The following is a 26606-nucleotide window of genomic DNA, read 5'->3' as shown; positions in this document are numbered from 1 at the left end:
TATATAATATATAATTTATATATAATATATAGTTCATATATATAGTTCATAAAGTTTATATTAATGAACTATATAATATATATAGTTTATATTAATAAATTAATATATAGTTTATATTAATGAACTATATAATATATAATTTATATATAATATTTAGTTCATATATATTTGTTCATATATAGTAATAAACTATATAGTTTATTCATATATAGTAATAAACTATATAGTTTATTCAAATATAATAATAAACTATATAGTTTATATATATATATATATATAAACTATATATATCTATATATATATATATGTGTGTGTGTGTAGTATATATATATAGTTTGCACATATAGTTTATAGTTTATATATAGTTCATTAATAAACTATATTGCCTATATATGATTCCTATGTAAACCATATAGTATATATAGTTTATATATAGTATATATATATAGATTATATATATAGTATATACATAGTTTTACATATTTTATAGTTTATATAGTATATATAGATTATATGGTTCATATGTAAACTATATAGTGTATATATTACATATAGTTTATATAAATTATAGTTTATACATATATAGTTTATATATATATAGTATTGATTTATATATAGTATATATATATAATAGTATATAATTAAGTTATACATTGTATATAAATATAAACTATATAGTTTATATAGTATATATATATTCATATAAACTATAGTTTATATATAGTTTATATAGTTCATATACACTATATAATTTATATAGTATATAAATATAAACTATATAATTTTATGTATAGTTACATATTTTATATATACTTTATATTTATATACTACATATAGTTTATTAGTTTATATATAGTACATATAATTTATACATAATATATATAGTTCATAAATAGTTTTCTATATAGTTTATAATATATATAGTTTACATACTATATAGTTTATATATTTATATTATTATATACTTTTTATATATAAATATTATAATTGTTTAATTTTTTTCTCAACTTTTGAAATGAATCCAATTTACTATATTTTCCAGATTTTTTTCACATTTTACAATCATTTCGATTTCATCTTTTTGTGTTCTTTAATTTATTTAAATTTTAATTCGTTCACTTTTCATATTTATTCAATTTAGTCCTTAAATTTATGTTGCATCTGAATTTGGCTTATTCTTATTTCTTATTATACTTTTTGTAATTGCTCATAACTTTTTAAATGGGTATAATTTAGTATTTTTTATATTAATTTCAACCTCATATTTTAAAATTATTTCGATTTGATCTCTCATCAATGATTATTTATATTTATTCAATTTATTTATATTTTAATTTTTATTTTTATTTTCATATTTGTTCAATTTAGTCCTTAGATTTATATTTTTATAAAAAAATGATCCATGATTATTTATATTTTTAGTAATTTACTCTAAATCATATACAATTACAAATTGCAATTCAACGTTCACGTAAGGTGAAAAATAATTAATCCAAAAATAAAAAATGACCTGAACTGAACTCAATTTGTATCCGAAAAATATTATAATTCAAAAAGGTGAAAAATAATATTTATTTTTAGTAATTTACTCTAAATCATGTAAATTAATGTGCAATATTTGAAATGAATTATAAAATATTATAATTCAAAAAAGGTTATATGGAGAACATCGACAAATTCCAATTCAAACTGTTAGAACAAAAAAATAAATTAAATGATTGTAGGGTTGATTAGCCATATGTTCTCTTAAATTAATCATATAATTTAGACCAATGTGTGAACCTCGCCCTATTTGAGGTCAATTTTCATCATTATTTTAATTGCATTTCTGGATTATCTTCACCTTCATTATCAGCATGTTCCAAGAAGGTGTCTATAATGGCTAATATTCTGATACAGTTATGCAGAGATACGCAAGCAATAACGATGCTTCTCTGCAGTACAAAGGGATATGGCTAATATTCAGCAATCACCAATAACGTTTCTTAATTTGGCACGTGCGTGGTTGAATTCCTCCTCTCCTGTACGAGTGCGAGCACCGTTACGAAAATTTTCGGGATCCCAAGGTATGGCCGTACGTCTATGACAATGACATGAGAGGTTTGCTTGACTGTGCTTGCTGGGCCTGGGTTACAGACCCAAAGCTTCCAAGCTTGCTAAAGATGCTGATATGGGCGCCGAATCAACAACTTAAAAGCATAAAAAACAGGGGGGGGGGAATGATTTTATTGCTATGTTCACTGCGATTTCTCTCCATTCTAGTAAATATGAACCAACACGTACCACGGAAATCTTCCATAGGAAGTACAAAATAACAAGAAAAAGAAAATGGACCAAAATGCAAATTATTGAAAATGAAAAATGTTTCCAAACTACTTATCTAATAATGTCCATCCACCGATAATCATAGCTAGCTACCTTAGAACTCCTGGATTTGTTTACGATTTCACCCGAAGAACATAAACCCATATAATATCACCCTCGTACTCGGAACAGTCCTGAAATGGAGCAGATTCGATTGCATTTTCTCCAACACCCGAATGACAACAACCATCGTCGAAATTGAGAGCATAGCTTGAAGGATCATACTGGAACTTTAACTGCCTTTTGCCTCTACTCTTCACAGCTTTCCTCATCGCAGCTTTCGCTCTCCAGAAAAGACTTTTGCATTGCTTCTTACCATAACTATTCACCCATTCCAACCTCCCCATGAAATCCATTTAACCTCCCTTCCCTTTTCTCTTATTAGAGGCAAAACTTTAATGAACCCTCAAACAAATGCAAAGAAAGAGTAAGGAAGGAGGGTATTATATACAGGGATGGAGCTCAATACAGACTACACAATAGAGTGTAATCTTTTTTTTCCCGCTTTTCAAAGAAGCTGTGCAGCTACACTTTCAGCCTTCCCTATGGTTGTAGTATCCCTATCAGATATGAGACACTCATCTTTATATTCAGCTACTTGGTTATCAGTCCCTATTGAAGAAAATTTTTTTTTCTTTCAAGTTTTATTGGGTCAAAACTTACAGTATATTTTTCTGTTTACAGAATTTTGTATTACCATATTAGTGATCTCTTCAAACCCGAATTCTGTTTAGATTTCTGATTCTGAGGTGGTTGAGTTTTATCTGTTTGTTTTTTCAAAAACGGTAACTAGAATCATTTTATGTTGAAATTTAAAATTCAAAACATTGATGAGTCAAAATTTAGAATCTTGGGGCTAGGGCTGTAAATGAGACGAGAAAGATCGCGAGTTACTCGAGATCGACTCGATAAATACTTGGATCGAATGGACTCGACTCGAGTTCTTAACGAGCCGAAACGAGCTACTCGATATTCGACTCGAAAAGCTCGTGAGCAGCTCGAAAAAATGTTATATTATATTTTAGATTTTTTAAAATTACATTATTAAAATATATTAAAATACATTATTGATAATTATAAAATTTTAAAAATATATTAAAAATTCTATAATACAACTAAACCATATTGCAATGCATTTAATATCAAGATACTATATTGTACTTACATCTTAAATCGGTACCAAGTCGATTAATTAATGTATTTGTAATGAACCCTAAGGCCTAAACCCTAAAATCTAAATCATAAACCCTAAACCCTAAACCCCGAATCCTAAATCCTAAACCTTTAATCCTAAGTGCTAAACCCTAAATCCGATTATGTGATAGGAGTTAAGTTATGCACATGAAAGTAATATACAAATTATGCAAAATGATGTTATGTGACTTCTAAATAAATCATTCGTATACTTATACATAAACATATCAACATACAAAATAAATATACACAACTTGCTGATTGAGACATGATTTTATCATATATTAATGATGACTATCGACACCGTAATTGCTTTCAAGCACTGACTCACCAACATAATATTTTAATAACTGACTCTGTAACATCCTCCATGCCGGGTTAGTGATTAATTTGCAAAGTTTCAACATTTGGTGATTAAAGTAGAATAAATATATAGTTTAAAAAGTAAGGTTAGTAAATATGAAATTAAGGTGGGGACCAAATGGTCATTTGTAAGGAATTTTAATTAAAATAAAATATTATGAGGTATATGAGAACCCACGTGTGACTTTGGTTCCAGAACTCTCCCATTTCTTCTTCCTTCTTCCTTTCTTTTCTTCTCTTCCTTCTCTCAACGTGTGGCTTGCAATTAAGGTAAGAATCTGAACTTGGTAGTTTCTTTGATGTTTAAGATTGGAAATGGAAGCTTAGATGTTATATAAGCTAAAGGAAAACTTATATGACATTAGAACAACAGAGAGTGTTTAGAGAATGATTTGGAAAATGAGTTTTTAGATGAAATTTTGATATGGATGAGTTTTTGATGTTTGAATCAATTTTGACTTGTCAAGAAGCTAACTAAGAAGTATGAGGTTAGAATTCAATTAGAACATATTGGAATTGGGTTGGATTCTTAATGCTATATGGAGAATTAGATTTATAAGTTTTAGAGGTATTTAATGGATAATAATTAGTTTAAGTAAGTGTATGAGAGCTAAGAGTAGTAAAGGGATTGAAATATGTATGTTTGAGCTGAAATGGGATGATTTCCAAGCTCAAATTAGGATTTTCGGGCTAGGGGAATCGGTACCCATTCAAGGGGAACGATACCCCTTCAACGAAATGAATTTCCAGAATGTTAGAGGGGATCGGTACCCCCAGGGGGGGAACCGATACCCCCTCATCGTATATGAAATTTCAGATTGCTTGAGGGGAATCGATACCCCTAAGGGGGAACCGATTCCCCCATGAGAAAAGAAGAAGAAAGAAAAGAAAGCAAGACTAAGCTATAAATTCTTTAAATTAGTAAGCTATTAAAGCTTAATTTCAAGACATAGACGTCTGATGATCATCTTGAAAATTATGTTTATGTAGATACCGAGCCTACTCGAGTTCGGGAACAATCTACAAGTAGAATCGATCGAGGAAAAGGCAAAGAAGTATAGGTGAGTGCATATGCATAGCATGAATATAGTATATTCAGTTCTAGACTTGTGATAAGTCTAGATTCCATATTTGACATATGATTACATTCCATATTATGATACATGACATGAATTTGTATTAAATGTATTACATGACATGAATTCATATTATATGTATTACATGACATGAATATGCAGAAAAAGTTATATGCACTATGTGATAAAGGTATGTAAATGATATGCCTATGTGTTAAAGGTATGGAAATACTATGTCTACGCGATATGAACTACGGGAATGTATAAGCCCATGTTATGTAGATGAGAACTATAGGTATAGTTGGCATGCCAAGGGTAGAGGGTATACTCGGTTCTTTAGGACATATGTATATCCTTTGGAACCTGTGTGAAGTCTTGAAAGACACATACTTGATCCATAGTATATGTATATGATTCTTAAGGAATTCTACGTGGTCCTTATGGACATAATTCTACGGGCACTTCGGTGCAATTCTACGGGCACTTCGGTGCAATTCTACGGGCACTTCGGTGCATTTTACGGCGTGGTGACAGCATAGTGCACAACCTCACATTACTCAAATACCTTAGGTTCTCAATATGCTATCATGGGCCAATAAACTTATTAATACAGAATAATGAATGTTACAGTCATACGCTTACAGGTATGGATATTGATAAAGTATATACATTGATTAGTTACATGTTTGCATCTCACTCATATGATCCTGACATTTTCATTACAATACATTGCCTTTTATTATTATTGCCTCACTAAGCCGATGACTTAGCGTGTGAGTGTTTCACACGTAGGATTCGAGGAAATTAGACGAAACAGTGAAGCAGCTTGACAGTATTACTCCTGCAACCATCAGATCAGAAGCAACTTATCAGTAGGTCATTTGTTTGTAATAGCAGTTGGCATGTAATTAAAGGGTTAAGTTGTGTATGCTCTGAATATTTTTGTAAACTCATATTACAGTATGTATATTATTGTATTTTCTTAATACAAGTTCAAATATTTTACTATTATTTATTAAGAGTTGTGTTTTAAAGTCAATGTAGTATCTCTGACTCATTCCGGGTCGGGTATGGGTTGGGGGTGTTACATTTAATGGTATCAGAGCTATGGTTTAGCCGATTCTAGGCATAAACCAGAGTCTATGGAGTCTTTAAATGGAATACATGCCAACTAATAGTGAGAACTTCTGATCTGGTATAGTATGAGTATGCTGTTTTGCTAATAGATAATGTGTTTTATCTTATTAGATGTCCGGACATAATAGCTCCCGAAGTGAAGCGGGAGAAGATAGGCATGCTGAAAGCAGTAATTCACCTGCCCTGGCCAGGCACGGTGAAGAACAGGCATCTCAAGGAGTGCCTGCAAGATCAATACGTTCTTCAGAACGTTAGACGCTATTCTGACGCGTCTTCAACCTCCTGCTCCACTAACTCCAAGAATTAATGTAGCAAAAGAATTGAGAAGTTTAGGAGCTCCCGAATTTAAGGGAGAAGCTGAGGAAGGTCCGGTGTCAGCGATCTTTTGGTTGAATGATTTGAAAATCATGTTAGATGGTCTCCACTGTTCCGAAGTGGAGAAATTAGATGGAGCTGTGTCTTATTAAGGGGTCAGGCGAGGATATGGTGGACGAATGTCACCATGAGGTGTCAACCGACCAGTTGACTTGGTCTTTGTTTTTAGAAGAATTTAAAAGCAAGTATATTGGGGATCAGTTATCCGCCAAATGAAGCAGGAATTTATGAGTTTGAAGCAGATGAGCCGCTCTGTGTATGAGTACGAATGTGAGTTTAATAAGCTGAGCAGGTTTGCAGCTGAGCTTGTGCCTACTGAAAAAGATGCTTGCGAGTGGTTCGTGGAGGGCTTGCGCCCTAGACTTAAAGAAATGTTGATAGTATTAAACCTGTCCTCGTTCCAGGAGGTGATCATCGTGCAAAAGCTCTTGAAAGGGCTCAGAATGAAGATTTGGGGACTCGAGAGTTCAGACATCAAAGAGAAGACTACTTATTCTGGTTCAACACCAACAAAAAGGGGAAGAGACTCGGGATTTCGATCACAAGCTAGATCAGAATCAGTTGCATCGTCTGCTAGGGGAGCAAGTCAGGCAAGACCTAGACAGACGCAGTCAGTGGAATCTGGTGTTGGGAGATCTACTCCGGGTCAAGGGAAACAGTGTCAGCATGTGGGAAAAACCATTACGGAACTTGTCGTATGGCAGCTGGGACTTGTTTTCGATGTGGAGAGCCGGACATTTTGTCCGTGATTGTCCATTGATTATGGGTGAGCCGGCACCATCTGGAAGAGCTGGTTCTTTCTCACAAAGGGGAGGAAGAGGCAGAAGGAACCCGTCTGAATTCTCTGCTCAACCTGAAGTTCGATCCACTGCTCGAGTATACAACCTAAAGACAAGTGAAGACCGTGATGACCCTGATATATAGCAGGTACTTTTCAGTTGTATGATAAATTTACTGGTACTGATTGATCCGGGTTCTAATTATTCTTATATTACAAGTAAGTTAGTAAAGGAGTTGGGGATTCCCTTAGAAGCTACGAGTAATGAGATTATAGTAACGACTCCGTTAGGCCAAAGTGCCAGGGTGAATAAAGTTTGTAAGGGGTGTCCCATAAAGATTCAGGGAATTGAATTCCCTGCTAATCTGATGGAATTACCCTTTGACGAGTTTGAAGTGATTCTGGGAATGGATTGGTTGTTTCCGGTATTATGGAGATGTTAGTTGCAGATTGAAAAAGGTAACTCTGAAAAGTCCAACGGAATAGAGATAAGTGTGAACAGTGAAAAGTTTAATCCGTTAGCGAATGTAATATCAGTGATGTCTGCCAAGAAATTGCTACAAGGATGTCAGGGTTTTCTGGCAAATGTGATTGATTCAAGAGCTCAAGAGAAAAGGTAGAGGAAATTTCAATAGTCGAGAGTTCCCTGATGTTTTTTCCTGCTGAATTGCCAGGATTACCTCCGGATAGAGAGTAGAATTCCAAATTGAAATAATGCCGGGAACATCTCCGATTGCAATGGCCCCTTATCGAATGGCTCCGAAAGAATTGCAAGAGTTTAAAGAATCAATTACAAGAATTGCTAAGAAGGGATTTATCCGACCAAGTGTATCGCCTTGGGGAGCTCCGGTGTTATTTGTTAAAAAGAAGGATGGATCAATGCGTCTTTGCATTGACTATCGACAGCTCAATAAGGTGACCATCAAGAACAGTATCCCCTTCCGCGCATTGATGACTTGTTTGATCAACTAAAAGGAGCTTCGGTATTTTCGAAGATTGATCTACGTTCGGGTTATCATCAATTGAAGATCCAGGAGAAAGATATTCCGAAGACAGCTTTCAGAACGAGATATGGTCATTATGAATTCATCGTAATGCCATTCGGAGTAACGATGCACCTGCTGCTTCATGGATCTTATTAACAGGGTTTTTCAGCCCTACTTGGACCAGTTTGTTGTTTGTATTTATTGATGACATACTGGTGTACTCGAAATCCCCTGAAGAGCATAACACACATCTGAGGATCGTCTTGCAAATTTTAAGAGATAAAAAGTTGTATGCCAAATTGTCCAAATGTGAGTTCTGGTTAAAGGAAGTAATTTTCCTGGGGCATGTGATCTCGCAGTGGGGATTAGAGTACCCTCAGAAAGTTAAAGCTATAATGGATTGGGAAGTTCCTAAGAATGTGTCTGAAGTTCGGAGTTTTTGGGACTTGCCGGTTACTATCGAAGATTCGTTAAGAATTTTCTATGATTGTGCTGCCTCTAACAAAGCTAATGAGAAAGAACGTACCATTTGTTTGGACTTCTGAATGTCAAGAAAGTTTCGAAGCTTTAAAGAGAATTCTGACGGAAACTCCGATATTGGTTCAACCGGAATCTGGCAAGAATTTTGTTGTATACAGTGACGTATCCCATAACGGTTGGGGTGTGTACTAATGCAAGAAGGAAAAGTGGTAGCGTACGCATCGAGACAGTTGAAACCACATGAAAGGAATTACCCCACACATGATTCTAGAAATGGCTGCTGTAGTATTCGCTCTCAGGATTTGGCGTCATTATCTTTATGGGAACGTTGCTACTTATATACGATCATAAGCCTGAAGTACCTGATGACTCAAAAAGAATTGAATTTGAGGCAACGTAGATGGTAGAGTTCTTAAAGGATTACGATGTGATAATTGACTATCATCCCGGAAAGGCTAATGTGGTAGCAGATGCTCTGAGTAGAAAGACGTTTGCAGCTTTACGAGCTATGATGCAAGATTATCTTTAACGGGAGATGGTGGTCTTTGTGCAGAATTAACCCTTAAACCAGCATGGTTGGAACGAATAAGAGAATTGCAAGGTAAGATGAAATGTTTGAAAAGAATGAGCAAGTCAAGAACAAAGAGATTAAAGACTTTGAGATTAAGTCAGATGGAAATCATATTGTAAAGGAAGAATGTAATACCCGACAATGACGACTTGAAGAAGGAGATATTAACAGAGGCTCATTGCAGTCCGTTAACGATGCACCGGGTGAACCAAGATGTATATGGATTTGAAAGATCGATTTTGGTGGTCAGGGATGAAGCGAAGCATCACAGAATATGTGTCTAAGTGTTTGATATGTCAACAAGTCAAAGCGAGCATCAAGTTCCCTCAGGATTATTGCAACCGCTTTTCATTCCTCAATGGAAATGGAAAATGTTACGATGGATTTTGTTTCGGGGTTACCCTTGACTCCGAACAAAAAGAATCAATCTGGGTAATTGTTGATCGATTAACTAAATCCGCGCATTTCTCCCTGTTAGAACGGATTTTTCTATGGAAAGTATGCAGAGCTGTATATTAGAGAAGTTATTAGATTGCATGGAGTACCTTTCCATAGTCTCTGATCGAGACCCTCGATTCACTTCTAGATTCTTGGAAATCTTTGCATGGAGCGTTGGGGACTCTTTTAAACTTTAGTACGGCTTTTCATCCTCAGACTGATGGGCAATCAGAGAGAACTATTCAATATTGGAAGATATGTTGAAGCGTGCGTAATGGAATTTAAGGATCATGGGAAAAGTATTTACCGCTGGCAGAGTTCGCTTACAACAATAGTTATCAGTCTAGTATAAAGATGGCCCCATATGAAGCATTATATGGAAGAAATGTCGTACTCCATTAAATTGGTATGACTCAAAGACCGAAGTGTTCTTGGTCCGGATTTAATTCAAGATGTAAACAGAAAGTTCGAGAAATTCAGCATAACCTCAAAGTGGCCTCTGACCGGCAAAAGTCCTATTCGGATCTTAAAAGGAAAGAATTGAATTTCAAGTTGGAGATAAGGTGTTTTTAAAAGTGTCTCCATGGAAGAAGGTGTTGAGATTTGGTCGGAAAGGAAAATTGAGTCCTCGGTTTATTGACCATATGAGATTGTAAAGAGAGTAGGACCTGTAGCCATATCAGCTAACTTTACCACCTGAGATGGAAAAGATACATGATGTTTTTCCGTTTCAATGCTTCGAAGATATAGATCTGACCCTTCTCATATCGTGACACCAGAAGAGATGAGGTTCGTCCTGACTTGACTTATGAGAAGAACCGATTCAAATTTTAGCACATGAAGTTAAGCAATTGAGGAACAAGACCATTCCTTTGGTCAAAGTGTTGTGGAGAAATCACAGAGTAGAAGAAGCAACGTGGGAGCGTGAAGAGGATATGCGACATCAATACCCTCATTTGTTCGTGCAATGAAAATTCGAGACGAATTTTCTTAAGGGGGAGATTTGTAACATCCCCATGCCGGTTAGTGATTAATTTGCAAAGTTTTCAACATTTGGTGATTAAAGTAGAATAAATATATAGTTTAAAAAGTAAGGTTAGTAAATGAAATTAAGGTGGGGACCAAATGGTCATTTGTAAGGAATTTAATTAAATAAAATATTATGAGTATATGAGAACCCACGTGTGACTTTGGTTCCAGAACTCTCCCATTTCTTCTTCCTTCTTCCTCATTTTCTTCTCTTCCTTCTCTCAACGTGTGGCTTGCAATTAAGGTAAGAATCTGAACTTGGTAGTTTCTTTGATGTTTTAAGATTGGAAATGGAAGCTTAGATGTTATATAAGCTAAAGGAAAACTTATATGACATTAGAACAACAAGAGAAGTGTTTTAGAGAATGATTTGGAAAATGAGTTTTTAGATGAAATTTTGATATGGATGAGTTTTTGATGTTTGAATCAGATTTTTGACTTGTCAAGAAGCTAACTAAGAAGTATGAGGTTAGAATTCAATTAGAACATATTGGAATTTGGGTTGGATTCTTAATGCTATATGGAGAATTAGATTTCTAAGTTTTAGAGGTATTTAATGGATAATAATTAGTTTAAGTAAGTGTATGAGAGCTAAGAGTAGTAAAGGGATTGAAATATGTATGTTTGAGCTGAAATGGGATGATTTCCAAGCTCAAATTAGGATTTTCGGGCTAGGGGAATCGGTACCCATTCAAGGGGAACCGATACCCCTTCAACGAAATGATTGAGAAAAAGAAGAAGAAAGAAAAGAAAGCAAGACTAAGCTATAAATTCTTTAAATTAGTAAGCTATTAAGCTTAATTTCAAGACATAGACGTCTGATGATCAGCTTGAAAATTATGTTTATGTAGATACCGAGCCTACTCGAGTTCGAGGCAAAGAAGTATAGGTGAGTGAATATGCATAGCATGAATATAGTAGTATTCAGTTTAGACTTGTGATAAGTCTAGATTCCATATTTTGACATATGATTACATTCCATATTATGATACATGACATGAATTTGTATTAAATGTATTACATGACATGAATTATATTAATGTATACATGACATGAATATGCAGAAAAAGTTATATGCACTATGTGATAAAGGTATGTAAATGATATGCCTATGTGTTAAAGGTATGGAAATACTATGTCTATGCGATATGAACTACGGGAAATGTATAAGCCCATGTTATGTAGATGAGAACTATAGGTATAGTTGGCATGCCAAGGGTAGAGGGTATACTCGGTTCTTTAGGACATATGTATATCCTTTGGAACCTGTGTGAAGTCTTGAAAGACACATACTTGATCATAGTATATGTAATGATTCTTAAGGAATTCTACGTGGTCCTTATGGACATAATTCTACGGGCACTTCGGTGCAATTCTACGGGCAACTTCGGTGCAATTCTACGGGCACTTCGGTGCATTTATACGAGCTGTGGTGACAGCATAGTGCACAACCTCACATTACTCAAATACCGTAGGTTCTCAATATGCTATTCATGGGCCAATAAACTTATTAATACAGAATAATGAATGTTACAGTCATACGACAGGTATGGATATTGATAAAGTATATTACATTGATTAGTTACATGTTTGCATCTCATCTCATATGATCCTGACATTTTCATTACAATACATTGCCTTGTTATTATTATTGCCTCACTAAGTCGATGACTTAGCGTGTGAGTGTTTCACACGTAGGATTCGAGGAAATTAGACGAAACAGGTGAAGCAGCTTGACAGTATTACTCCTGCAACCATCAGATCAGAAGCAACTTATCAGTAGGTCATTTTGTTATGTAATAGCAGTGGCATGTAATTAAAGGGTTAAGTGTGTATGCTCTGAATATTTTTGTAACTATATTACAGTATGTATATTATTGTATTTCTTAATACAAGTTCAAATATTTTACTATTATTTATTAAGAGTTGTGTTTTAAAGTCAATGTAGTATCTCTGACTCATATCCGGGTCGGGTATGGGTTGGGGGTGTTACAGACTCGACGACATAATGTAAACGGAGATTTGATGTACAAATACAACTAAAACGATGGGATCATATTTTATCATACCATAGTCAATAAGTTAACATCAATATCATACAATCATCAATTTTTTTTAATGAAAAATGACGAGTTTGAATCATATGAATAGTTAAGATAAATACATGATAGGATTATGATAAATATAATTATAAACAATTAAAGCGTTTTAGAATGGAAGTAAAATTTGAGATAGTTATAAAGTAATATATGTTTAATTTTTTTAATCAATTAACAATGCATACATCCTACATACATTATTTAACTCAAAACCTTATGGAGAAGAACATTTCCTTTTGTTACAAAATTATTAATATTTTAAAAAATATACTTGAAATACATTTCATATAATATTTTATTTCATTTCCTTTTGTTAAAAAATTATTAATATTTTAAAAAATATACTTGAAATACATTTCATATAATATTTTATTTCTTAAAATTTGATCGACATTCTATACCTAATAAACACATTACATAGAAAAACTACATCGTGAGATCCGCCACTTCTTTCACCCGCATCCTTGAGAATTTCAATGCTTAGTGCCGTTAGAACATGCTTAGGAACATGGGGTAGAAGATATGCAGCTACACCAATTTGACTGCTGGAAATAGCAGCAGTGAGGGCCGGACAGAGCTTCATGTCTCGACAACCTCTTTTAACAAACCACTGGACAACCTGCATGCAGCCCTTTCAGCTGCCTCATTAAAGGTCCAAAAACGCCATGGCATTGCCCTTTCTACTAGACACTCCATTTTTTTACCAACCCTCACAGAACTGAACCTTGGTCAATGTCGATTCATTTCAACAAATAATGAATAAATTGCAAATAAGCATCTTGAAAATGTTGGCAGTAAATGTTAGCAAGCAAAAGTTCAAATTCCACTCCAAAGAAAAAATACCCACCTGTAATAAAATGCGGACAAGTTCTGTACTGCCAAACCGAGAGGCTTCAAGGAAACACTGGTTAACATTGTCTGCACCCCCTCCACCAACATATCCAACAATCCTTGGATAACTGTGGCTGAGATCCCAGAAGCCCAACCAGAATCAAATGAGCTAGAGAATAGAGTAAGAGGAAAACAAGCTGCATCAAATGCTTCTGTAAAATCTAGTGCAGAGGAGCATCGAAACACTAAAATGGGTATAAGTGTTCCATCCGTAAAAAAACACTAAAAAAAAATCCTTGTTCGTCTCAAACTATCCCAGCGAAATATGAGAGATCCAAGGGACAAAGGCCAAGCCTAGAACAAGAAAATCCAAATTCGATAGATATAATCCGACAATTCTAATCAGAGAAAGACGAAGAAGGAACACAAGGAAAAGAGAATTCATATAAGAAGCATTTATGCATACAAACAGATGAGTTTAATCAGTAAAAAAAAGTAGAAATGAAAGCAAAAAGAAAGTAAGAAAGGGAACCTGAGTAATAGAATGAGAGATGGAGAAAGCCCTCTCTGACGCCGGTTGATTTCCTGGTAGTTTGCTTGGTACGAGCCATCGGTATGATAATTTGATGAGAGAAGTCTTATATCCCACATCTTTAAGATAGAAGGAAGTGCTCCACAAGTGATCCTATAAATTAAAGCTCAAAGTCATGGTTTAACTTATGGAGCCGCTTGGTGATGAATCGAGCTTGAACAAGCTTGAATTGAGCTCGAGTCTTGAGTTTAAGATGAACTTTTGAAATTTTTTTGAATTCGAGTCTTTTTTGAGTTTGAGTTGAGTTTTAATATTATCTTTTGAGTTTGAGTCAAATTTAAAAATTTTAAACTTGTAAGTTTTTACGTCGAGTTGAGTTTATATTTAAAGTTTTTAAGTTAAGTTAAGTTGAGTTTGATAATACTCGAACTCGATTTGACTCATTTACACTGTTATTTGGGGCTATGTGGCTGTTTTGCATAATCTTTACCCACATGCACTTCTCTCCTATTGTCTTCATCTTGAAAGCCGTTTAGCTTTTATTTATTCTGAGAAAAATTCAGTGCTTTATCCTGTTTGATTCCACTGTATACCTGTTGCGGAAATTGCTGGTCCCGTGTCAGATGATAAATCATTTTAAGCCAAAAGAATCTTGCTCAGGTTTTGGCACCAATCCCTCTAGAAACAAACCATTCCATTTCTGGTTTGGTTTTCAAGCGTCTGGTCTTGTTCACATGGATTGATCTTCAAGTTCCGTCCATGTTAGCTGTCAACTGGGAATTTGTGCTTCGTTAGACCCTTTTCTTTTTGGATCAATGAATGGCCTTAGGCTTGCCCTAAGATAGCAGCAATCACTAGATTTTAACAATATGCAAATCAAAACACTATTCATTTCAATCATTCCCATCGGCAATCTCTCTCAAATGTAGTTGGATTTCCTAGTAATCTGTGCACTCATTTTCTTTCTTGATGATCTCTTCATGTGCCGTTGCAGGTTGTCTCTGCAACAAGCTTGTCTTAGCAATTTAGGTCTGCTGTATGCTACATAAAAATAATTATGTTCCATGGAACGACATTGACAAAACTGGAAAATGGAAATGGCAGCTTGCTTTGTCAAGAGTCGCATGCCATGGTTTTTGTCCGTTGTCTTGAACAACAAGAAGATAAAAACAAAGGCAACAGTTGCCATTTCTCAAATCCACATGGGCATAAAAAGCAGAAAAAAGATTATCCAGATGAATATATAAAAAGAACTACTTTAATGACTTTTATTGGCATGAAGTAAAGGACAGTCCTTGATAAGCTAACTTACTTCCTAGAACAGAGTTTTTGCTGCCTTAACGAGAAGTAAAAGTGTGGCATTCCAGACGTTGTATCATAACAGCGGTATCTTATATGGATTTGCTCCTTGCACCTTTTCCCTTTACCATTGAGTGCGGATTCCAAAGCATATTCTTGTAAGATTGTGAATCGATCGTATTTTTTAACAGCGATTTTTTTTAATCAAATAAAATCAATGAAAATTTAGAAAACTTTCACACTATTAATTAATTTATTTTCATGTCCATAGAAAACTATGGAGCAAACAACAAAACAATGCAACAGACAACCTAAGCCAAAAGTAGGGTTGTTCATTCGGTTTTCGGTTAAAACCGAACCGAACCGAATTAATCATAATCGAATTAATCGAATTTTTTTTAACCGTTAATCGAACTAAACTTTTTTTCGAAAATATTAACCGAACCGAATAAATTTCAGTTAATTCGGTTAATTTTCGAATTAACCGAAATTTTTTAAAATTTTCTAATTTACAAAAAAATTAAATGTTTTTTAATTCAAAAAAATTATAATTAATTTAATTAATATATAATTATAAAATAAAAATTTCAGATAAATTTTTTAATTAATTAATATTGATTTAGGTTTAAAAGTTATTGGATATTAAATTATTAATTGAGTTTTAAATGGTTTGGACTTAGTTCATATGTTATATATAATATATTTAATATTTTTTAATTAAAAAATAGTTTACAATTAATTTAAATAATATATAATTATACAATAAAAATTTTATATAATTTTTTTTAATTAATTAATATTGATTTAGGTTTAAAAGTTATTGGATCTTAAATTATTAATTGAGTTTTAAATGGTTTGGGTTGAGCTCATATGTTATATATATAATATATTTAAAATTTAATTTCAATTAATTAACCGAATTCGAATCGAATTAACCGTTAACCGAATTCTAAAAATTTTCTTAAGCGTTAATCGACCGAACTAATTCGATAACCGAACCGAATTAACCTAACTAATTCGGTTCGATCGATTAACCGAATTAGTTCGGTTATTTGAACACCCCTAGCCAAAAGCATTAAAATCATTCAAATGGCCGATCAAAGGGAAAACACCAACAATAAAATTCCTAGATATCATCTCCCCGTGCTTGGATCCTACGCACCCTCACTCGCTATTCTTATTCGATGCCTGCATACTCAACATTTTTCTTGTGTACCCGCCTTAGTGTTTTCTTGTGATTAGTAGGGGAAGGTGATAGCCTAACCGGGGGTTCCTAGGGTTGTATAATGTCAACTGGTGTAGGATCCTTCCCTTGACGAATGGACCCCATTGCCTAGCATGAAATACAAATGTGTTAGGGTGACATGGCAAGGAAAAATATATGTGATGGGCGGTTTCACCCAAAGAGGTGAATCCGATATAAACCTGTTGACATTTGCTCCACAGCATAGCTCCGCCGAGGTGTTGGACACGCGTGCCATGGGACCTCTCAGAGCAGATTTGGAAACTGAATATTCCACCTAATCAAATCGTTGAAGTGGATGGCAAGTTGTTTAGCTCCGGGGATTGTCTCAAGCCATCGAAAGCTCACATTGATGTGTATGATGGGATGCAGAATATGTGGAACGAAGTAGATGGGTCTCGTTTCCAAACTCTTAATTCACCAGTCTCCGCATTAGGTGACAATAACAATGAAAATTGGCCGCTAATGGAACGACTTCACTTAACAATGGCACCAATAGGAAACCATATATACTTCCTGGCAGGGCACCGGATGGCCGGTGAATCGCCACAAACAATTTAGACGGTCTATGTATTTGATACATCGGCAACTGTTGATGCACGGAACATCTTAGTCATTTTTGTGTCGTTCAACTCTAGTGAGCAGTCTTAGCCATCTCCACCTTTATTACTAAGGTTTACTATGGTTGTTTAATGTGTGTGTTTAATTGATGAAAAAAACACCTCTTTAGTTGCCTTTGTGGATGGTGAATTAGTATGTTTAAGTCGTGTAAAATACTATTTACTTCTATAAAAGAGCAATTTTATGAGCACGTTTTGAAGCAAGAAACAATGCCGCTTTTTTTTGCCTAATAACGATAACGGATTTTTTATTAGCCATTAAGGCATCTCGATTTATATTTTGGGATCTAAGTCATTTCTATTGTGTTATTAGAACTCATCACGTCAAGATTACGAGTTTTAATAAAAAATATTTTTTTATTCGAATCATCACGCCAAGATGATGAGTTCCAATAAAATATTTTTTTATTAAAATCTATCACATCGAGGTAAAAATTAGAATAAATTTTTATATTAAAACTCGTCACTTCGACGTTACAAGTTCATGTCATTGTAAAAAATATTATAGATCCTAAAATAATTTTTTTACTTGCCCTATTAGACTAAATAAAAATCCATATACCTTATTGGGCCATTTTACCAAACAATGGTGCTTTCTAGTTGGGCGTATCATCAAATAGACAATAATTTCCAGTTGTCGAGCTTCTTTTCCTCGCAATTCACTTTGCTTAACAATAACCCAAATAGGTCTAAGATCTTTCATATTTAGTAATACAAAAAAGTATCTTGTAATAAGGGATATAATTTAGTAAAGAAATTATATTTTATTTCTATTTTATTCATATTAAATAATAAGGAATTTATAATAATAATAAGGGATAAAATTTTTGTATGTGGTGCTATCGCTCACTTTAATTCGACCATAAGTTTGTCAAGATATTACTTTTAATGGGCCCAAGTCTGTGGACTCTATGAGACTTAATTATTAATATATTTATTGAAACTCTGTAATTTAAAATATATAAAATAATTATATTTTTTAAAAAAAATCATGGCACTCATGACAAGTTTTATTTGGATTTAAAAATCTAGTAGTTAAGTGTACGTTGGGCAACGAATAAATTCCAATGGCCATAAACGGCTAGCCATGGAACTAGCCATATGAGCATGACGAGTTCCATGTGATCGTTGGAATTGAAGTATAAATAATGGTTTGGGGGTTTAGAATTATATTGTGATTTATTGAGAAGCAAAATAGTTTATTGAGCGGGAAAAATGTGATTTTAATGATTTTGTGGTAAAATGTCTACACGGAAACAAATGATACATCTTGATCATATCCATATTTCACCGCTTGAACGGACTCCACTAAGACTTATTTCTTTTTTTTTAAAGTTCAATTATAATATTAATGTGTTGTTTTGAAATTTTTATTAGTTGTTTGAATTTTAAATTGTAAGAAGAAGAACAAGGCATTTATCATCGAGGAATGAAAAATGCACCCCACATAAGTGGATTGCTATTATCTATAACAGTCCAGATTGTATGCTATCACATTTCTTCGTTTTCGAGTGGTGCCTGCATTGATTTCGATGTGATTAAATGTTAGAGATCTGAAACTCATATGTTTTATTTTCCGAGTGGTGAACACGATGATTACTTTAGAAAATATGGCTTATCAACTCGGTGTTCCAATAAATGATGCATCGTTGGTGAAACAAAACAATGAAAACAGAGACGTGATTTATGAGGAATTATTGGGAAAGGTATCACCGCAAGATTTCGCATATGAGTTTTGATTCAGATGACGTGGTTGGAGAGTGATATTTTGTAATACCCCAAAATTTCAATAAGCGGCCAAAATGTAAATTTTGAAAGTTTAGAGACCAAAGTGTAAAGTTGGAAAAGTTTAGTGACTACAAATATAAATTTTCAAAAGGTACATTTTGGGTTTGTAAATGAGTAGTTCAACCCAAGAATCATATTTTAGTGGGTTTCAGATTTGGAGTTTGTATAAAAGTTATTGTAGGATAAAGTTTGCTAAATATTAGGATAAACGGATCTAATTGGAAGTTTTTACAAAAATTTTGAAGGAAGATAGTTTTAGGTTAGAAATTATATTGAAAATTTACATTTTTAGTCCCTAAAATTTTCTAACTTTACACTTTAGTCCCTAAACTTTTGAAATTTACATTTGGGCATCTTGCTGAAGTGTATGTAGCCCTAGCTATCTCTCCGACTGATTGGAGGGATATTGTATCAGATTAATCCGATAATTTGGTGAACACTCAATATCTTTCGTAAATGAAAAATTTTGGTGACCGTCGTCAATATAGTTGGGGTTATACAATTTTGGTATTTTTATACCGTAAACTTTGCAAGATTACATTATGGAAAGGGTCAAAGAGCGGATGTAGCGGGTTGTCTAGTCTTATTACAATCGTGGCATGGTACCGCTTTCCATTTTCTATTCCAATTACAACAGCTCCAGTTGAGTTTCCTCTCGTTGCAAGGTAATTTCTTAAATTTATAGTTGAGTAAATTTCTATTAGTAATAATATGTTTAGAAAGTTTGAATAAATATTGTACTTGTATTTGTATTTATTATGTTGTTTAGATGACGACATAAGATTACTAATACAAATAGTAGGTGCAAGAAAATTAATGTATGAATAATGATCAATTTCTCCGGTAGATATGCATTAAATATTCTAATTTTTTGTATAACTTTTACATTAAGAGAATTTATTTTTATTATATACTAATGTAGCTTTGTTGTTTAGATGACGACATAAGATTACTAATACAAAATAGTTAGGTGCAACGAAAATTAATATGAATAATGATCAATTTCTCCGGTAGATATGCATTAAATATTCTAATTTTTTGTATAACTTTTACATTAAGAGAATTTATTTTTATTTATACTAATGTAGCTGTTTACAGTTTAATTGGATTATGTATTATGAGTCGGATATCCAATGATGTCTACCATATTCTTTTTGAAGAAATAGAGACTTGGTGTACCGTAATGTCGTTGCTTCATTTATCATTGTTGGATCCATACCGCAAATAAAGTGTTGCATCAACTTGGCTCTCATCAGCCCATTCAACACAAATATTTTACATGAACGAATTGCACAAATTAATATGCATGAGAAACATAAAGAAAATTGGCTAAGGAAGTATGTTGCATACATATAACATGGAATGAGAGACATTTGTACGTGTCTATTCGTTCTGACGTTATACCAAATGATCTTGATTTCTCAATATCTCCCTACATTTAAAATTATGAAGCAAATGAAATATCGATCATATTTAACAACGTCGGGAGATAGGGTCGAATGGGAAGAAATGAAGACAAAATATGCTAAGAAATCATCAGCTTCTTCTTCTTTTTCTTCTTTTGTCGATTATTTTACTTCTCAAGCAAGTTATGTTTTATATCCCTCATATCATGTTTCAATGGATAATCGATCAGAATGGAATGTAGTGCCACCCTCTCAACCAGCTTCAAGAGAAGATGTGAGTCCATGGGATCCATTTATATGCTCAATCATCTAGTAATTTTAATGTGCATTTTGAGTCAATGACGTCAATGATGATGTCAAATACTTTGAATATTCCATTATTATTACCCGAAGGTTTAAATAAAAGTGGTGGACTGATTGTACACTACATTAGTTCAATAAGAAGAATACATTAAAGAACGTGATAAAGACGAAGGCGAAAGGGGATAACTTTATCATTATCATTCAATTACTCCTCGACATCGTCAAAAATTAAAAAATATATGTAAATTTTTATTATATTAGTGATTGTATTTAGTCATTAGTTTGTAATAAAGTATTAAAAAAAATAAAATTATTATTTTTTAAAAATTAAATATTATTTTTAAATGATTATATTCTGATTTTTTTTAAATTTCACGGGATTCGACATGTCCACATGACGAGTTCCAGTTGGATTTAAAAAAAATGTTTGTTACCCATCATTCACTTAACGACTAATTTTTAAAAATCTAAATGGAACTCATCATGTTCACATGACAAGTCCCATGATTTTTAAAAAAAATATAATTATTATATATATATATATATATTAATGGAACTCGTCAAATGGATATGACTAGTTCCAAGAATATATTAAATAATTAGGCCTCACGGGGTTACAGACTTGGGTCTATTAAAAAATAATATATGGGCAAACTCGACATGTGGGCATGACAAGTTTACCCTGCACAATAATAAATATTGTATTTTTCAAAATAAAATTTGAGTTGGTCTATTGGGCCAAATAAATAGCCTGCTTAAATTATAGGTCCAATTTTACCGAGACTGGGTCAATGAAAAATTGCGGTAAAAGATAGAAGATGCTTCTATCATCTTTTTTTATAATTTGAATAAATATAAGGTAATATATGTTCAAATATGATTTTAATTATTTAAAATTGAATGCTTATACTTATGATATTTATAGTGTTCGAACTCAAAACTTAAAAATATAATAATAATTCTAAACCCACAAAAGAATAGAAAGTCCAAATCTCATGCCAACAAAAAACACGTAAAATATGTTAGCATCCGAAGTTAGCAAGAACCACCATGCACCCACCGGCGGATGCACGTACATCTAAGGTGCGTTTGGTTCACGGAATGTAAGATCAGTGGGAATAAAAGATTACCAGGGAATAGGATTACTGGGAATGTTGTATTTTGTGTTTGGTTGGTTTAGTAGGAATGTAAGATTACCATGTTTGGTTAAATGAATAAAGATTATTGGAATGTATATTTGACCAAATTGTCCTTATTATATATATTTTTAACAATTTGAAAAATATTTATATATTTTATTAACAAGTTGGAAAATATTTATATATATATTTTTTAAAAATTTAAATTCATAAAATTTATATACTTTTTTTTACAAAATTGAAAATATAAAAAGATTTAATGAAAGAGTAAAAATTTATTTTAACCCCTGAACTTCATATAAAATTTTAATTATAGATTTTTTGTAAATCTAAAATAGTTTAAGGATAAATTTATTATTTAACTTTCATAGAATTTTTATTATTCAATGACAGAATAAGATATTTTTGAAAGAAATTTTTTTAAGGGCATTTTAGTCCAAAACGCCGGTAATCCAACAATACCTAAGGAAAGAGAGGTAATGACATTCCCGATAATATACCCCCAAAAATCCACTATTGGTAATGTAAGATTATCGGGAATGACATTCCCGGCCAACCAAACGGGAGAATGTGGATTATATTCCCATGTGAATCTCACATTCCCCCAACCAAACACACCCTAAGGGTAGATACATACCCATTTTGAAATCTGATTTTTTTATATTAATTGTTATTTTATTGAAGATATTTATTCTAAAATTTTATTGTATCAACTCTAAAATTTAAATTTCTTTATATTAATTGTTCATTTTACTAAAGGTATTTACACTAAAATTTTATTTATATATGCTCTATACATACAGTTGGTAAAAAAATTTTATATTAATACAATTTTTTTACCAACTGTCCCACTCCCCGATGATTGAATGCTTGGTCAATTTCTACACGCTATCATACGTGTGATGCAGCAGTACACGTGTGAGACTCTGTTAACGAAGTCTTACCCAGTTGACTCACTCTTATTAACACCATATCGACGGTTATGATCCGCTAGACAGAAACAAGTGATCGGGGCCGTTGAAACAAGGGACAATCATAGAATTTTGATGTCCACATGCTGCTTAGAAAAGGCCGACAGAAGAAGCCCGGTGATGTGTATGATTTTATCTCTACCTCTTTAGCTGCAAGTCCTTTAAGAATGCCCATCCAACATGATTTGGCACATGGAGATAAAATCAAAACAAAGAGTTCGCATTATAAGGATAAAAAGGAAAGTGGATTAAAGATGTTAGACATGATTGTGATTCTAACTTTACAAAGTGGTGCAAAGCTGGTCCAACCATTTGGATAGAAAGGTTGCTGGGAACTTTGTCCTAGAATTAACAAAAGATAGATGTATAATTTATCAAGTAGTTTTAGTGATAAAAAATATTATTTTTTATATAATTTAAGTTTAAATACTTGTATTTGTGTTATTAATTGATTAGTAAAAATTTTAAATAGATACTAAGATGTTGAATCTCTTGAATATTTTAGTCTTACACGAAAATAAGTCCAACTCAAGCAAAAGGCCAAAACTACCTAGTCTCGGACTCGATTCCATGAGGGCTGAAATAAAAAACTTAAGAAATCAATTTCAACTCTTAATTTTGCTTATCCTTCCAAAGAAAAGAAAACTTATCAATTTGCAATTACCCAAAATTTTGTTTCTTCTTCCACCAACAAATAAATAATAACAAAAAGCTTTGTACACTTGTACTGTAACAGTAGCAAAAGAAATAGAAAACCTTTAGGGGAGTAGAACTCGACTTGACTCGAAAAGTTGAATTTTTGGACTCGATTCTATTCGATTCGAACTGATTTCGAGTTACAATTTTATAAACTCGACTCGAAAATTTTTTAAGGTCAAATTAAGATGTAAAATACAACTCAAATAACTCTAATTTTTTTATTAATTAATAGCTTAATTTTCAAGTTTGAGTCGAGTTCTTCGACTTTGTAATGTATATCACATATGAAAAAAATATGAAAAAATATATTTGTAATGTATATATAGTTATAGGAATTAGAAAGTCACTTAAATTGGAATCAAATAATATTATAATATTATAAATATTTATAATTAAGTTTAAACATAAACTCGAAAAATTCACTCGATACGAATTTTATAAACTCGATTCGACTTAAAAAAAATTTAAGTCAACTCAGAGTTGTAAAATAGAACTCATCAATTCAAATAACTCGGAATATTTTGACTCGATTCGACTCAACTTGATAGAACGATCACCTCTATTCCCAAGTCTATTTTCCACTCCCAGTCCACCTCCATGTAAAGATAGCGCACATGCTTCCTTCTCTCCCCCCCCCCCCTAAAACTCCGAATCTAACAAGTGTAAATAGTACTCCAAGAAGCTTAGGTTATGGTGTAATTGCCTTAAGTACTGCAATAACCTTATCACCGTAAAAAAGCCCTTTCTGTCTCTCTCATTGGGAGCTACGTGATTAGAGTTAAATAAGAGCAACAACTTCTTTCTTTTTTTCTATTAAAAAAATGGAACAAGAATAAAGCTACTTGTATAGTTCGCCCCCAGTTGGAGCTCCATTGAATGTAGAGAGGAGAACTGGAGACATGTTGACAACTCTGTCAATGCGGTGCCTTTTGGCTTTGTTGCAACCGCCATTCTCATCTCCATGTTCTTAGTCATGGCCGTCTTTGAACGGTTTCTTAAACCCTACTCTTCCCTGGTAGCAGTAACCATGAAGAATCTCAGCTTAGTTTTAATGGCAAGCTCAGCCACCCATCACCAAAAGGGAGTTGACTCTTTTGCTTCCATATCTGGGGTTTCGTCTATATGATCCAAACCCCTTCTCTTTTTTCTTTTCTTTGAATTTGATTGTTCAGCATGGTATTCCTTAGGGTTCAAAGTGGTTGGTTACTTTGTTTTAGATTGGCTAGCGTTGGGCTGTCTTTCGTTTTTCCGTTATGAGAACAGTAATAAGTAGTAATTTCCAGTACCTGATCTGACATAAAAGCTTCTCTGCATCGTACATCAGTAAACCCTCCCTTTTGTCTCATGTTAAATTGTGTTCGCTTTATATTCAGGGATTTACATTCTTGTAGTGGCGATAAAAATTAAATTCGACTCATAAAAAAATTTAAATTCAAATTGAGGTATAAAATGCAGCTCGAATAATTCAAAAACTTTAGAAATTAGTTGATTTATTTTCAAGTTTAAGTCGAGTCTTTAAACTTTGTATGATATATGTATACGTATGAAAAAAAAATATGAAGAAATATATTTTTATTGTATATATGGTTATAGAAAATCACATCAATTGGAATAAAATAATATTATAATTATAAATATTTACAATTAAAAAAAGAAAATCAAAAAATCGACTTGACTCAAAAAAATTTCAAATCAATTATGAGTTATAAAATAAGACTCGTCAACTCGAATAATTCGAAATTTTTTTACTTGAATCGATCGAACGCTCACCCCTACATTCTTGCAGATGTAGTACTTCGGCTACTGTTAATAAGTAGAAAAAATGAACCATGGGTTATCTATTGTTTATGAGTAAGTGTTCATATTTTGAACCATATTGTTGGCTAATTAATGAAAGCTGGTTTTATACGTTAATTTGAGGACTCATCTCTAAACCATCTTAGTTGCCTAACTTTTCTTCCTTTCCTGAAATAGCAAATTTATTTGATGTTTGTGTTGATTTTGATCATATAAAGGTGACTTACTCGTGCAGATGACAATATACACCAATGGAGTTTCAGTTGTAATGCCTGGGGACGAGATTCCTACTTTCATCGCACACCCGGCTCCGATCCCATGCCCCAATGTATGCCCTCCATTGCCTCAGCATCAACACGACTCATCAGTCAATCCTAAATCAAACTCCTCTGCTAACATCAATGCAAGTTAGGGGAGTATGATTTATGATTGCTGTCAGTGCCTTTCTTTTTGGTTATAAGATCGTTATTTTGTATATATAATTATATAGAGATAATTGTAGGTAGGCTGACTGGTTTTGGCAACACTTGAATTGTCTCCCTGTCAATTTCCACTGTTTCATGTTTGAATTGCCCATCAAATGAATCCGTTTACATGTAAAAAGTTTAGGTATAATATAGTGTTTTTTGAACTTTCAGTTCCACAACACCACCATGTTATTCAGAACTTTGGTGCCGGAAAATAATATTCGATGAATGATGTCTCATCCAAGACAAGAATCTGGGCCTAAAAGACCGGAAAAGAAGTAAAGAAAACGCAATCTTCCTAGACCTAAAACTGATTGCAACCAAAGATGGCCCATGTCAAACCAGCAAAATCTAAGCCCAGGCAAAAAGAAGTTATTCAGAGTCCCTACCTTTTCATGTTACGAGATAATTTCTCTACTTTTTGTATTGTCTCCAACATAGCACGTCCTCTAGTTGAAAAAACCAAATCTCCACTATCAATGTTTTGTAATGGAACAATAAAGCCAATTTGGTTGGGAAAAAAATTGAACTTTTGAACTTTGGGTGCATTCTATCTTTGTCTGTTCTCATGAAAGAGACGAGTACAGAAAGGTAAAAAGAAACAGATGTGATCTTCTTCAA

At 33.1% G+C, this 26606-nt stretch overlaps 1 long non-coding RNA gene across 1 annotated transcript; it reads left to right on the top strand.

The window, feature by feature from the left end:
• Positions 1–18574: 18574 nt before the first annotated feature.
• LOC120194584 lies at positions 18575–25088 on the top strand. Its single transcript, XR_005522983.1, has 3 exons — positions 18575–18589; positions 23136–23139; positions 24909–25088. It is a non-coding gene; the product is annotated as an uncharacterized LOC120194584 (long non-coding RNA).
• The last annotated feature ends 1518 nt before the right edge of the window (positions 25089–26606 follow it).

This window comes from Hibiscus syriacus, unplaced genomic scaffold, assembly GCF_006381635.1.
Source record: "Hibiscus syriacus cultivar Baekdansim isolate YM2019G1 unplaced genomic scaffold, ASM638163v2 tig00117000_pilon, whole genome shotgun sequence".
Classification (NCBI taxonomy): domain Eukaryota; kingdom Viridiplantae; phylum Streptophyta; class Magnoliopsida; order Malvales; family Malvaceae; genus Hibiscus; species Hibiscus syriacus.
Note: the sequence above shows the minus strand (reverse complement) of the source record. Positions and strands in the feature narration are given on the sequence as shown.